This window comes from Canis lupus, chromosome 10 (genome assembly GCF_011100685.1).
Source record: "Canis lupus familiaris isolate Mischka breed German Shepherd chromosome 10, alternate assembly UU_Cfam_GSD_1.0, whole genome shotgun sequence".
NCBI classification, from domain to species: domain Eukaryota; kingdom Metazoa; phylum Chordata; class Mammalia; order Carnivora; family Canidae; genus Canis; species Canis lupus.
This window is the reverse complement of record NC_049231.1, coordinates 34772903-34785839: the sequence shown is the minus strand read 5'-3', so window position 1 is coordinate 34785839 and position 12937 is coordinate 34772903. Positions and strand designations below refer to the sequence as shown.

General features: G+C 48.5%; 1 protein-coding gene across 4 annotated transcripts in view; it reads left to right on the top strand.

Moving 5' to 3' along the window:
- The window catches only part of CHST11 (carbohydrate sulfotransferase 11), a 259633-nt gene that overhangs the window by 81184 nt on the left and 165512 nt on the right, over positions 1 to 12937 (top strand). The window contains exon 2 of one of the 4 annotated variants that reach the window (XM_038550822.1): positions 175 to 676. The exons of the other annotated variants lie outside the window; for them this stretch is intronic. The gene's annotated coding sequence lies outside the window, so the exon portion shown is untranslated. The remainder of the gene's footprint in view (positions 1 to 174; positions 677 to 12937) is intronic. 4 annotated transcript variants of the gene reach the window in all.

Sequence of the window (12937 nt, the reverse complement as noted above, 5' to 3'; positions counted from 1 at the left end):
TCTGTGCCAAGTTCAGCCCCCAAGTCATTCCTAGTGGTCTTTTCACACCTCCTGGTGTAGAACTGGGTCACACTGGCTTTTTCTAGCTGCAGGAGAAGCAAGGGAGGGAACAAAGGGGTGGGGCCCAGTGAATGTGCTGGAACTGGTGTAGACTATTCATGTGTCATTCTTTAGACCTGGGCCCTCTGCCTCTCTGAACGCTGGCAGGCATCTGTCAGTGATGAAAGATGACTGTTGGATGGGCAACCAAGAGTGTCCAAAAGGGCAAGACTTTCCACGTGGAAGGAGTTATTTTTCAGACACCCAAACTGCCTTTACAGCAAAGTTAAGTAGCCCCATTATCATCAGAATTATACAGTTCTTCCCCACCTTCCTTCATGTCTGTCCCTCACTCCAGACATCATAAACCGCCCTGTCCTTCGCAGTAAAATGGTTGGTTTTCTCAACCAAAGAGATACCAACCGCAGTGATAAATGAGGTGAGAAGAAAGGAAGTCAAAACATGATTGCGATAAAGCATTCAGAAGAGAGAACAAGTGCTCCCAAAGTGCAGATTCACTGCACTTCAGTTGGGCTGTGAAGTCCTGTGTGGGCTCGAGATAAGGATTGGCTGTGGTGAGCGAGGTGGAGAGGATGAGTTGACTGGGATATCCACTGCAAAATTCCTTCCTCACAAGGTCAGCTTCCTTCTTTACATACTCTCTGGGCAAATTGCTCACGCCAAAGTCCAGGCTTATCATACTCCTCTGGCAGGTGGAAAATAAATAATACAGAAAGATGCCAAAATTGGGGCCATTATTGGGGACAGAAGATAAAAACTATTTTGGGGCCCATTTCTATATCATCTTTAGAATTTTTGCAGAGTTTATATTCAGGTGTCAGTTTCTTTAAAAAAAATAAAAAGATTATAAGTGATTTATCGGTTCCACATCATCAGAAGTCCAGACAGAGAAGACAGAGGAGGAAGAGAGATGTGAGGAGATTAATGATTCTGTTCCGAGGACTCCCTGTGATGGAGGAGCCTAAGCTCTGCTGTCTGGCCAGTTGGTGGAGAAAGTGATGTAGAGCTGGAAGCCCCAGACTGTACTTTGAAATGAGGACTCATTTCAGCTAGAAGAAATGCCTGGAAGAGCTGAGATGGGAGGATCCATAACTTGTCAGCAGGCTGCATCACTATCAAACTGGGAGTCAGAGTTGATTCCTACCTGACCCCTTCGGACTCTTTGGGAAACCAAATTAGAAGGCACCCTTCGCCTGTTCTGAGTTGACAGCCAAGGGAACATTGGTGGAAGTCACAGTTCCTTTGGGCTTGTCTTAGAACCTGCAACCCACAGCAGAGGGGCAGTGCTCATTCTTTGGTATTTGTAGTGTACTTTCCTGGATCAGCTGGCATCGTCTCACCTGGTCCATCCAGTGGTGTTAGAAAGTCATAAGTGCTCTAAGTTAGAGATCAAGATCTGGAGAGGCAATCAGCAGCTGGATATTTTGGTCTTGTTTTTTCTTTTCTTTTCTTTCTTTTCTTTCTTTTGATTTTATTTACTCATGAGAGAGAGAGAGAGAGAGAGAGGCAGAGACACAGGCAGAGGGAGAAGCAGGCTCCACGCAGGGAGCCTGACATGGGACTCGATTCCGGGTCTCCAGGATCACACCCTGGGCTGAAGGCGGCACTAAACCACTGAGCCACCTGGGCTGCCCTTGGTCTTTCTTTAAGCAGTGTGGAAAATACTTTGTACTTTTACTCTACTATGAGCATCATCTGGTTCTTCTAAGGCAGGATTGGCAGACTCTTTCTTAAAGGGCCAAGGAGTAAACATCTTAGGGCTTTGGGCGGGGGGGCATACACTTTCTGTCATAATTTCCTAACTGTGCAGCCATTTGTAGAGCAAACACATCCACAGGTGAAAAGCAAATGAATGAGCAAGGCTGTCTTCCAATAAAACTGTACACAAAAGCAGGAAGTGGGGAGGATTGGGCCTGGAGGCCTTTGTTTGCCAGGTGCTACTGTAAGGGGTCAGAGACGGAATAGAAACCTCTCATTTGCCAGTGTGGATGATAATGCATAGCACTATTATGCTACAAGACCCTACCCCACCTGAAAATAGAGTGGGGAGTGAAAGGCATAAGGGAGACATCAGATCCACTTATCCCATTGATGGTGATGTGGGGTGAGTATAGGGTGAGTCAAAGGGTGAACGAGGCAGAGAATGCCTTTGGGCCACTTTAATCAATCATTGCTCTTGCCTGGCTGGTGCAGCTCCTGGACATGGTATAGGCTGGCTGGCGGGCTACAGCTTAACTGTGCATCACTCCCTGCTTCCCCCATGCCCCCAGCCCGGAGTTTGCTAAAGCTTTCTTTCTCTTATTTCCTTCATCCTCCTAATAGTCTGGATAAAGAGGAAAATAAGGCCTACGACCCCCATGTGAGACCTATTACAGTTTATTTTTCAGCATGTTCAGGCTTTGGCCTTATTTCAAAGGCGACCTACTCTACTACCTTGAAGTGTGGGTTGAGATTCACTAACATTTCCTCCCAGACTGGGGAGAGCTTTGTTAAGAAAGTAAAACAGTCCCAGTTTTACAAATGTGATTTCCCCCACAGACTTTCAGCAGGAAAGATGAGCACGCAGCTGCATGCTGCGCAGAGCTACTGTCACCTTCAGCCCCAGAGGAGAGGTGGGGTGGGACTGGCCGTGCCAGCCCTGCTTCCCTCCAAAGGCTGACAGCGTGATCCTGGGGGTGGGGGGGAGCAGGCAGGTCACCTGTCTCCCGTCCCCGTGACTTTGTGAGCAGGTGTTGGTTGTAGGTCGTTAGAAGTAGTTCGGCTTTACTCCTCGAAAGCCCTGTTCATGTTCCTGGAATCACCCCATTTTGGTCACTTTGGGGTCTTGCAGGAAGAAGTGACATGGTCTCACCCCTTCCCCCTTGGCTGTGTGGTGCCCACGTGGCTGAGCCTGGCCCTGTCGAGGCCAAAGCTGGATTTACGTGTCTCCTTCAGTACAGCTGTTGGATTTCTCGCAGTGATTTAACTGTGGGGAGGCCTGACAAGTGTGAAGGGTATTTTTAGCTAAGCTGTGTGGGTTTGATAGCCATTTGGGGACCAGTAATGGAATTGGGCACTCCATGTGAGGCTGGGGGTGAGCAGGGAGGCGGAGGCAGATGGGGGCTGCAAAAGACTTGATGTGGGGCAGCTCCTGGCTGCTTTGACCCCAAAGTGGGCTGGCGGTCCCCTTTCACATTGTGCTGACAGTTGTCAGCCTGCTTTACAGGGTGTGAAGTTGACACCCTCCCTCCCGCCAGGGACGGGGAGGCTGTCTGGGTGCCGGGAGGGGTGCAGTTGAAGTTGGAAATTTGATCTTTAGGGGCATTCATTCATTTGTTCATTCATTCATTCAACAAGTATTTTTTCAAGTGTAATAGACCAGTTTCACAAACTTGCACATGTATATGGATCAACAGGCAATCTCATTACAAGGCAGACCCTAATTCAGTGGGGCTGGAGCTGGGCTGAAGTTCTGCATTTCTGGAAAGCTCCTGATTGAGCTGCTCCAGCTGGTACAGGGCCCAGACCCTGCCTTACCAGGCCTGAGACTGTAGACTATGTTGGTGAGACAAGATGCAAACACCGAGCTTGAGCTTGTTCCTGCCCCAGGGCCTGCCTATCCCATCCGCCCTGTGCTTCCCTTGGGTCTTTGTTTGTCTGTCTTCTTTTTCAGGGCTTCACTGCAGTGTCAGCTCCTGAAAGAGACTTTGTTTTTCCTTGATGGCCCAGACCTAGAGCAGCTCCCCAAGCCCCTCATTTGGCTCTTAAAATTCTCTGAGATTATCTGTGTTTCATGTTTCTTTTCTGTCTCCCTTCATTAGAAAACGAGCTCCAGGACAGCAAACAATGAGCAGCTGTGGGTCTTGTTCCTACTGTCTCCTTCTCTGACTCTTGGGTGTGCCTAGCAGAAACCCTGGCACATAGTAGATGCTCAGTAAAGTTTGTTGCATGAAAGATCAGAACTCCTATCCCCAAGGGTTCCACTAAGACTGTAGATGTAAAGCACCAAGTACAGTACCTGGCATAGAGTAGGTCCTTAAGAAATGTTAGTTGTGATGACCAAGATGGATGAAAACAGAGATGATGGTGGCCATGGTGTTTATGGAGGGAGTGCCTAACCTTTCAGGGAGGGCTTCATGTAGGAAGTGCCCTTTGAGCTGAGTTTACAAGGCACACAGTAGTAATTCCTTAGGGTAGTATATTAGTTATCAATGCTTTGTAACAAATTGTCACAAATATAGCAGCTTAAAGCAGTACACATTTATTATTTCATAGCTTTTGTTGACCGGGAGTATGGGCATGGCTTAGGTGGGTCTTCTGCTTCAGGATCTCACATAGGCTGCAGTGAAGATGTCAGCAGGGCTGGGGTCTCAACGGAAGGCTTGACTGGGGAAGGATCTGCTTCCAAGCTCCTGTGGTTGCCGGGAGGAATTTGGTTCCTTCCAGGCTGTTTGTTGGATCCAGGGCCTCAGTTCCTTCTGCTTGTTGGCTGGAGGCAGCCCTCAGTTCTTTGCCACGTGTGTCTTCATTAGACAACTCACAACATGGGGATGTGCCTCATCAAAGCCATCCAGCGAGAAAGAGAGATGGCAAAATGGAAGTAGCAATCTCATGTAATGCAACCACAGAGACATCTCCTCACCTTTACTATACTCCATTAGGTAGAAGCAAGTTGCTAAGCTAACCCAAACTCGGGAGGTAAGGACGATTACACAAGGCTGGGGAACATTAGAGTCTGTCCACCATTGGCAGCAAGAGGGACCATGGGTGGAAGAGGAGGGACAAGCTGAGGAGAGTGAACAGCATATGCAAGGGCACAGAGGCACAAGGATGCTATTGAGCAACTGCCCTTTTTGGTGGGTGTGGCTCACTGGAATTTGGTGCAGTGGTTGGAGGTGAGAATGGGCCAGGAGCAGGGATGTTTCTCATGATGACTGAGAGTATGTCCCTTGCTCTCACCTTCCCTTTCCTCTGCTGCCAGATCGGGACTTGTCACCTGGGTATCAGGGAGCCTAAGGTTCCACAGAGAAATCTCAGGAGCTCCTGGTGAGGATGGAGGATGGGTGAAGGAAGCATCTCCTCCCTTCCCACCTGAACAGCTGTTTCTATCTCAGTCTGAGACGGCTTTTCTGCCCAAGGTTTTCTTTTAATGGAGGTTCCCATGACTTAAAAACCAGTTGGAAGTGCCTACACTAGCTGCCTTTGGAGGGTCTTCATGTGCTCGTCCCACGTGGCTCCATTAGGGTTCTTGTGGGCTGGAGCCAGGACCGGAACCTTTGACCCTGAGCAGTCAGTTACATTGTTTGGTATTGTTTTTCCCATGCAGAGTTAGGAGAAGGAGGAGCTTGAGTTGAGGCTGCACTGGGGTTGCTGGGGGAGGTGAGTTACTGAATTCTTAGGAAACCCATTTTCTAAGCTTGTGATCAGAACTGTTGATTTCATTCACTTGTCCTCTCAATCACTGATATGTTTGTTCATTCAGCTCTGGGTTTAGGCATATAGTGTTCAGGGTCATGGGCTGTCTCAGGTTCTCCGTTAATGCTAAGCATTTGGGGTAGGAAACTCTGATCCCAGCCACGTTAGGGAGGCAGTTCATACGTAATCAAGGTCTGTTCTCCAGAGGGCAGGGAAGCTGTTCCTTTGCTATCACTACATCAGGTCATTGGCCCTCCCTTTTATGGAACCCCAGGGAAAGGAGTATCTTTGGAAGAATGGGGAGTGAAGATTAGTAGGGTAAGGAGGACTTGAAGAGGAGAGGGAAATATATTTTTGTAATAGGGTCTTCACTTTTTAGACTTACGGGTTAAATTCCACTAATCTGGAATGACCCAGAAAGAAATCTTTTGCTCACTTTCTAGACTGGTGGTACACCCCTCTCCCTTGTCCTCTTTCCCTCTCACTTCCTGTCTTCCTCTCTGCATATTTTTGACTTTTACCAGCGATGCTGTTCTTCATAGGACTTGGAGTGACAGCTGGTTCTAGTTTTGGAACTGACTGCCACTAACCAGTTGTGTGACCTTGGGCAAGTCACCCAGCCCCCTGGAGCTCAGGTGTGGAGGAGGGAGGGGGTTGGGCTCCACAATGTCTAAGCCCCTCAGGACCATGCCTGCTGTCCTGAAGCATTAAAATTCATTGTCTTCCCTGGAGCCAACTCTCGCTTCATTAAACAGCTTGTCCCTGAGGCAGATGGAGCTGGCAAGGGGCCTGTCTTTAAAAGCAACAGGTTGGGTGCTGGCTGGCTCAAGAAGAAGTCTCCAGGGAGGCTCAGCCCCCCTGCTGCTCTCTGGGCAGGGGGTACGGAGCCCTCTCAAGCCTGCTGGGCAGGAAGGGAGCCCTGCCCCAGGGAGAAGGGATTACTGAGCCCAGGAGGGGGAAGCACCCCAACAGCTGATCCTGGAATACTTGGCGGGGGGGCTCCATTCACTGGGATCTGAGAGGTGCAGTGTGTGGAGGATATCCCTGGGATGAGCTTTGGAAGGACAAGAAGACCTCCCAGAAAAAGGAGTCCTCATAACAGCAGTGATGCTTATTTATCTTCTATGCAAATTAGTTAAGTATATTATCAAAAATACCCAAGAGAACATGGTACCCCATTGTACAGAGGGGAAACCAAGGCTCACAGACCTCGGGGGACCTGTTCCAGGTGGCTCAGCTGGGAAGGGCTGGAGCTAACATCAGAAGCCAGGGTTCACTTCCAAAGCCCCTGTTTTCCTAGGGCTGCCAGAACAGATTTCCATAAACTAGATGGCCTGAGACAACAGAACTTTATTCTGTCACAGTTCTGGAGGCTAGAAGTCTGAAGTCAAGGGTCGATTCCTTCTGGAGGCTCCAGAGGAGAGAATCTTTCCCCTGCCTCTTTCCCAGTTTCTGCCGATTGCTGGCAGTCTTTGGTGTTCTTGGCTTGTAGATGCATTCCTGCAGGTCTCTGCCTCTGTCTTGACTTGACATTCTCCCCGTGTTCTGTCTTCTCTGCGTGTCTTATGTCCAGAATCCCTTCTTATAAGGGTGCCAGTCAGGGGATTAGCCTGCCCTGCCCCTGTGTGACCTCATCTAGACTTCATTATATGTATAAAGACCTTTCCAAATAAGGTCACATTCATGGGTACCCAGCAGTTGGGACTTGCACCCATCTTTTTCAGGGAACAGAGGCTCACCCACGGTAGGGGAGACAGCTGTAAGGCAGGACTGGTCAGAGAGAAGGGTGGGGTACATGCACAGCAAGGACCCCTAAGGCTGGAATAGCCAGCTCAGGGAGGGCTTATGGCCCTCCTGAAGACTTCGGACTCAGTCTCGGACTAGGTGTGGGGGGTGGATCTGAGGTGGTGGTCAGGCTGGCACGGGAGCAGGATATGTAGGGACAAGAGGTCCCCTGGGCACCATGATGGGTCTTGCATAACAGCCTGGCAGTGAGCGGGGCTGAGCCCAGGTGCTGGTGGAGGGGTGAGAGGCAGGGAGACTGGAGAGGAATGGAGGTTTGTCAAGTGGGCAGAGCTTGACCATGAAGGGAGGGCAGGAGACAAGGGGAATGTTTGCTGAGTGAAGGGAAGCAGCCAGCAGGGAGGCAGGGTGGCCTTTAACCTAGAAGGAGGGTAAACACAGGATGGGAAGGAGGAAAGCCAGGGGAGGGGCATGGAAACCAGGTCACTCCACCTCGTGGACATTAGGTTTGCCTCCCAGAGAACGTGGGACTGACTGCTTCATCTCGAAACTTCCTTCTGGCTTCTCATTGCAGCTTTTCTGTGATTCTAAGCCAGCGCAGGCAATGGCCATGGGAGAATGCTCCACGGGGAGGTGGCATCCCTGTGGGGATGGGGGGGGGCACAAAGAGTGGGGAGGGCGCTTCAGGGCTGGGACCGCAGGCCCAGGCCCAGGGTTGGCTGCAGGTGCACTTCCATCTGAAGCCGTGGAAAGAGCAGCTCTGATGGGCAGAGAGAACCTTCTCCGGCAGCCGCAGCCGCAGCTCCTATCCTCCTGTCATGGGGATGTGCAATTACTGTCCTTCATCAATATTTCAGTCTCAGCTTTCACAAAGCATCTCCCTCCGCCTTTTTGTCTGTCTAGCAGCCTCAGTAAATAAAGGAAAGAACTGACATATCACAGCTGGTGGGCCTGCCAAAGTGGGGCCACCAGGGCTCTCGAGGCCTTTGCATCTGAATGAGGCTTCTGGAAACAAAGCGCCCTATCCCTCTACCTGCAGATTGGGGGCTATTATGCCTGTCTCCTCTCTGCCCCCATTCCCATCCCAGAGTATGTAAAATTAATCCCATTGTGCCACCACCCCTTCCTTACACAGAAACTCTTCATTCCCAGTCCTCAGGCTCCAGGCACTTGTCTAGTAGAGACTTTCCCAAAATTGTTCTGAATAGTTCCTGGGATGGGATTGGGATTGGGTGCAAGGCAGGAAAGTGGTTAAAGGTGCACACTTGGCAGTTAAAAAAAGTCAGTCTTGGAGATGTCGTTCACAGCATGGTGACTAGACTTAGTGTATTACTATATTGCTGATTTGGAAGTTACAAAGAGTAGGTCCTGAAAGGTCTCATCACAAGAAAAACACTTGGAGCTACATGTGGTGAAAGATGTGCACTTCCATCTGAAGCCGTGGAAGCAGGCTTATTGTGGTCTCATTTCTCTATATCTACAAATATTGAGTTGTTATGTTGTACAACTGAAACTAATGTAATATGTCACTTATATCTCAATTTTTAAAAATGGGAAAAAAAATTTTTAATGGCTTTAATCTTCTGTGTGCGCAACTGCTTCCTAAACAGAAGAGTCAGATAGCCAGCATAAAGAAAGGATGGGATTAGATTCTCCAGCTGGTGTCCATGTGGAACCCTTGTCTCCAGCAAGGGAGGGCTTGTGGTTCCTCAGGGTCAAGTACTGGGGTGGGGGTGGGGCGGTGCTCCCTCCCATGTGCTTCCAGAACACTGCGGTACTCTCTTCTGGCATTCTTGGCCTTGGACGCCTCTGTAGGCAGCTCCCTCTCTCAGCTGGGAACTCACGGCTAGGATCATTGGCTTATTTGTTTGTTTTTAAATATGTGTTTTCAGAGCTTTGCACAGTACTTGGCGCATGGTAAATATTGAACAAATGAATTTATCCACTTATTTTTCAGATACTTACTGAGTACTTACTCTGTGCCAGGCTCTGTTCCAGATGCTAGAGGTAGAGCAATGAACTAAACAAAGTCCCTGCTGTCATGGGGCTTCCATTCTGACGGGACAGATTGTCAATCAGAAAACACACCATGGTAGAGAACATAATTTTGGGTAGTGAAGAATGCCGTTAAACCAGGGTTAGGGAATAAAGATTGGGAAAGCTCTTTTGGAAGGGATGGTTATGTTAGGCTTTCTGAAGAAGAGACTTTTTAGCTGATGTGAATGGGATGTGAAGGCGTAAGCCATGTGAAGTCCTGAGGTCCACCAAGGATAATGGCCCAGAGGTGGGAATAAGCTTGGCATGTCAGAGGAATGGTAGGCTAGGGTAGAATGGGAGAGAGGTAGGCAAGGGGTAGATCAAACAGAGTCTTAATGGTCAAGGTTGGGTGTTTAATTAATTAGTTTATAGTCCAGGTTAGCAATGATCTGGATGCACAACAAAGGCCTGTAGAAAACTGAACTACTATTGGAAAAAAAGAGGGCAGTTGTATTAATGTTCTACTTAATTCTGTTTGCAATTTATCCGCTGTTAATACATAGAAAGGCATAGCTGTTAGAGTTAATCCAGGGATTCAACATGGCAGAGCACTTGTTGAGCTATTGGTGGGGCTTATGGTGCCTTCTATGAACTCTGCCTTGTGTGGGGTGAATTAAAACTTAAACAAGAAACAAGGATTGGTACCAAGAATGCATCTTGAAATAGGGGTGGGTTGGGATGGCTTAGCAGGCAACACCAGTAATTTATGGTGCTTTATAGTTAGGTAGCAGAGAAGACACTGGACTTGAATTTAGAAGAAGGTAAGGGTTTTAGTTCCAATTCTCCCAGTTATGGAGTGATCTTGGATTAGTCATTTAACCTCTCCAAGCTTAGTTTCTGCAGCTGGTGTCCTTGTTCTGCTACTCCATAATGAACAAGGAAACCTTTCATAAACTATCACCACTATTCAAAAGGAAGGTGTTAACCCTATATTATTAATCTTCTATTAGATTGTTAGTTCCCTGAAGTAGGGGCCACAGTTTATATATCTTGTGTCTCTTGGACTTGGCAGGATGCCGAGGTCCCAGGAGGCACTCTGAATTTTTTGTGAATTGAATTCTGCTGCAGTCAGCAGTGTTCCTTGGGGACACAGCCTGGAATAGAAGTGATCTGTAACCTAGAATTGGAGCTGAGACACTTTGGGGCTATGTCTTTAAACAGATCACTTAGCTTCTCTGTGGTCCTTTCCCTCATCTATGAGCTGAGTGAGATAATTTTACCAACCTCACCTGGTACTTATGAGCTTTGGATGGGAAAACTGGATGGGAAAACATGAGTGTATTAGGTCCCAGTTTTGATTGCTGCTACTGGTTCCCAAGATAACAGTGGCTTACAAAGGATGGAAGTTTCTTCTCTCACAAATATCCTGCTCTGGGCCGCTGAGGTAGCTCCATGGTGTCAGAGGCCTAGATTCCTTCCATGTTGTTGCTCTGCAGCCCCTAGAATGTTAACCTTATCTGTGTGGTCCAAGATGGCTCTCCACTACATCTATACCCCTCCAAGGGCTGGTATGTCCTGGAAGTTGAGGTGGTGCTTCTGCTCACATGCCATTGGCTGGAGCTGGGTCATGTGACCTCCCCTCTGCAAGGAAAGGTGAGAACTCTAGTCTTTACTGCAAATGCCCAAGTGCCCTACTCCATATCTCATCCTATGTTAGAAAGATCAGATTTGGCGGGGGGCAAGTCAGGTGTCTGCCACAGCACAATGAAAGATTTCTGAACCTTGAAATGGCAATGATTCACAGGTCACTAGCAGCTTGAATTGGAAATGATTTCACTCTGCTGCAATCTGATAGAAACAATGCCCCAGATTTCCTGTTTTCTTGTTATTAAATGCCTGCTTGGTGCCAACCACTGTGCATCACCACACAACTTCCAGTTAATCCTTATTGCAGTTTTATGAAGTATGTCCCATTTTAAGGCCCATTTTTGAGTTAGGGAGGCTGAGGCTGAGGAAGGATTTGAACTTGCGTCTCTGGGACTCTAGCCCTTGTACTGTCAGCACCTGATAGCGCTATACTCCGCTCTGTCTTTAGTGCTTCTTCTGTCCTCTCCCTGCTCCAGGCCTCATTTCAAGGAAGTCTGTTGATGTGAAGAATGGCCCTGGGGGTATTCCTTGCAGTCCTCTGTGTTGTCATCTACACAGAATGGAATCCATTGGCAAATCAATGGGGGCTTTCTGGGGTGGCCCCTTGGGTGGCCTGAGAGGGCTACTGGTCTGGAGAGGTAGACTGGGCAGGACCAGGAGAACTGGCTTCAGGTGGACAAATCAGCATAGGATTCAGGCTTTGAATCCCTCAGGGTTACCTGCAGTGCTATAAAAACAGGAAAATGAGGCCATGCCCCTGCTCCTCAGTCACTCTGACAAGAGGTAGTGCAGGGCCCACGCAGGGGCCAGAGCCTTTTCGTGGCCTGTCTGGGTCTGCCTGTCTCTGGCCCTCTGGACCAGAGAAGAACTTTAAAAGTCTCCTCTGGCTGAAGCAACTGTTTTCCTATTATTTGGCAAGTTGGTTGGGTTGAGGGTGTTGAATTCAGATACGTTTGCATATTTCTCAATGATTTCAAATTAATTGCCCAGTGAAAGGTGACTGTACCCAGTCTGGCTGTAGCTTTTTAGAGCTCAAGGGGACTTTGGGCATTATTTATCCAACCTTTATCTCACAGAGGAAGATGCTAGAAGACCGGAGGGGTTACTTGGCTGACCCACGGTCACATAGCTAAGTCGCATCAGGGCTCCATCTTTGGACATCCTGCTTGAGCATGAGGAGGGACATTGCTTTGTGAATTCTCACACTTCCGTTAGGCAAGAGAAGTGATGATTCATGGTGGCTGAGCATTTGTCTGCTTCCTGGAACCTTGAACTGTGGCATGGGCTCGAGAGGTATTTCTAGCTCTCTACGGTGTCTTTACCTAACATTTTGGTGCCTCAGTTTCCCCCCTGTAAAGTGGCCATTTTAGGAATAGAACTCGCCTTGTAGAGAATGGCTGTGTAGTTTAAATGGGTTGATAGCATTGATTGAGGCCACGTCTAAAGACTAGACACTCAACGTGTTACTCTCTCTTCCATCATAATCCTTTTCACGCTCCCTCGTGGGATTCTGTGCTCATGAAAAAGCCCAGAGGTTTTTATCTTTTTCCTGCATTTGTAGTCTCTGAGTCACATCACAAGCTTAAAAACCTCTTTTGGTTTACCTTGATTACCTCTGTGACTTTACGCAGGTTACATTCAATAGTAGTACTTTCTTTTTCCACAGGTGTAATTCCAGCTTGTTCTAGCCATCCAGACTTGACTTTCTCCATGATTAGTTGGAGAATAGCCCCTCCCCCTCCCGGTCCCCTGTCTTGGGCTCTGTGTGGCCCATTGAAAATGGTGTTCTGGTTCTGGATTTGGTGGAAGAGCTTTCAATGTTTGTTCTTGGTGGGTTTTAGCACATAGGAAGGGGATTCTGGTGGCTGCATTGGGTTGTGAGTCAGGAAGGACAGTGTAGGCTCTGCCAGACTTTGGGATGTGCAGGGGCTGGCAGACATATCTTGTGGACTGCTCTCTCATTGGCGCCCAGTTACCTGCTGCATGAGGGATTCAGGGGGCCACTACTGAGGTGTGGGCAGAGGAAGTTCCCCAGTCATGAGACCCTGCTACATGGAGGCACTGAGGTGGCATTGAAGATGAGGCTGACTCAGACAGGAGGGAGGTGTCCCACGTC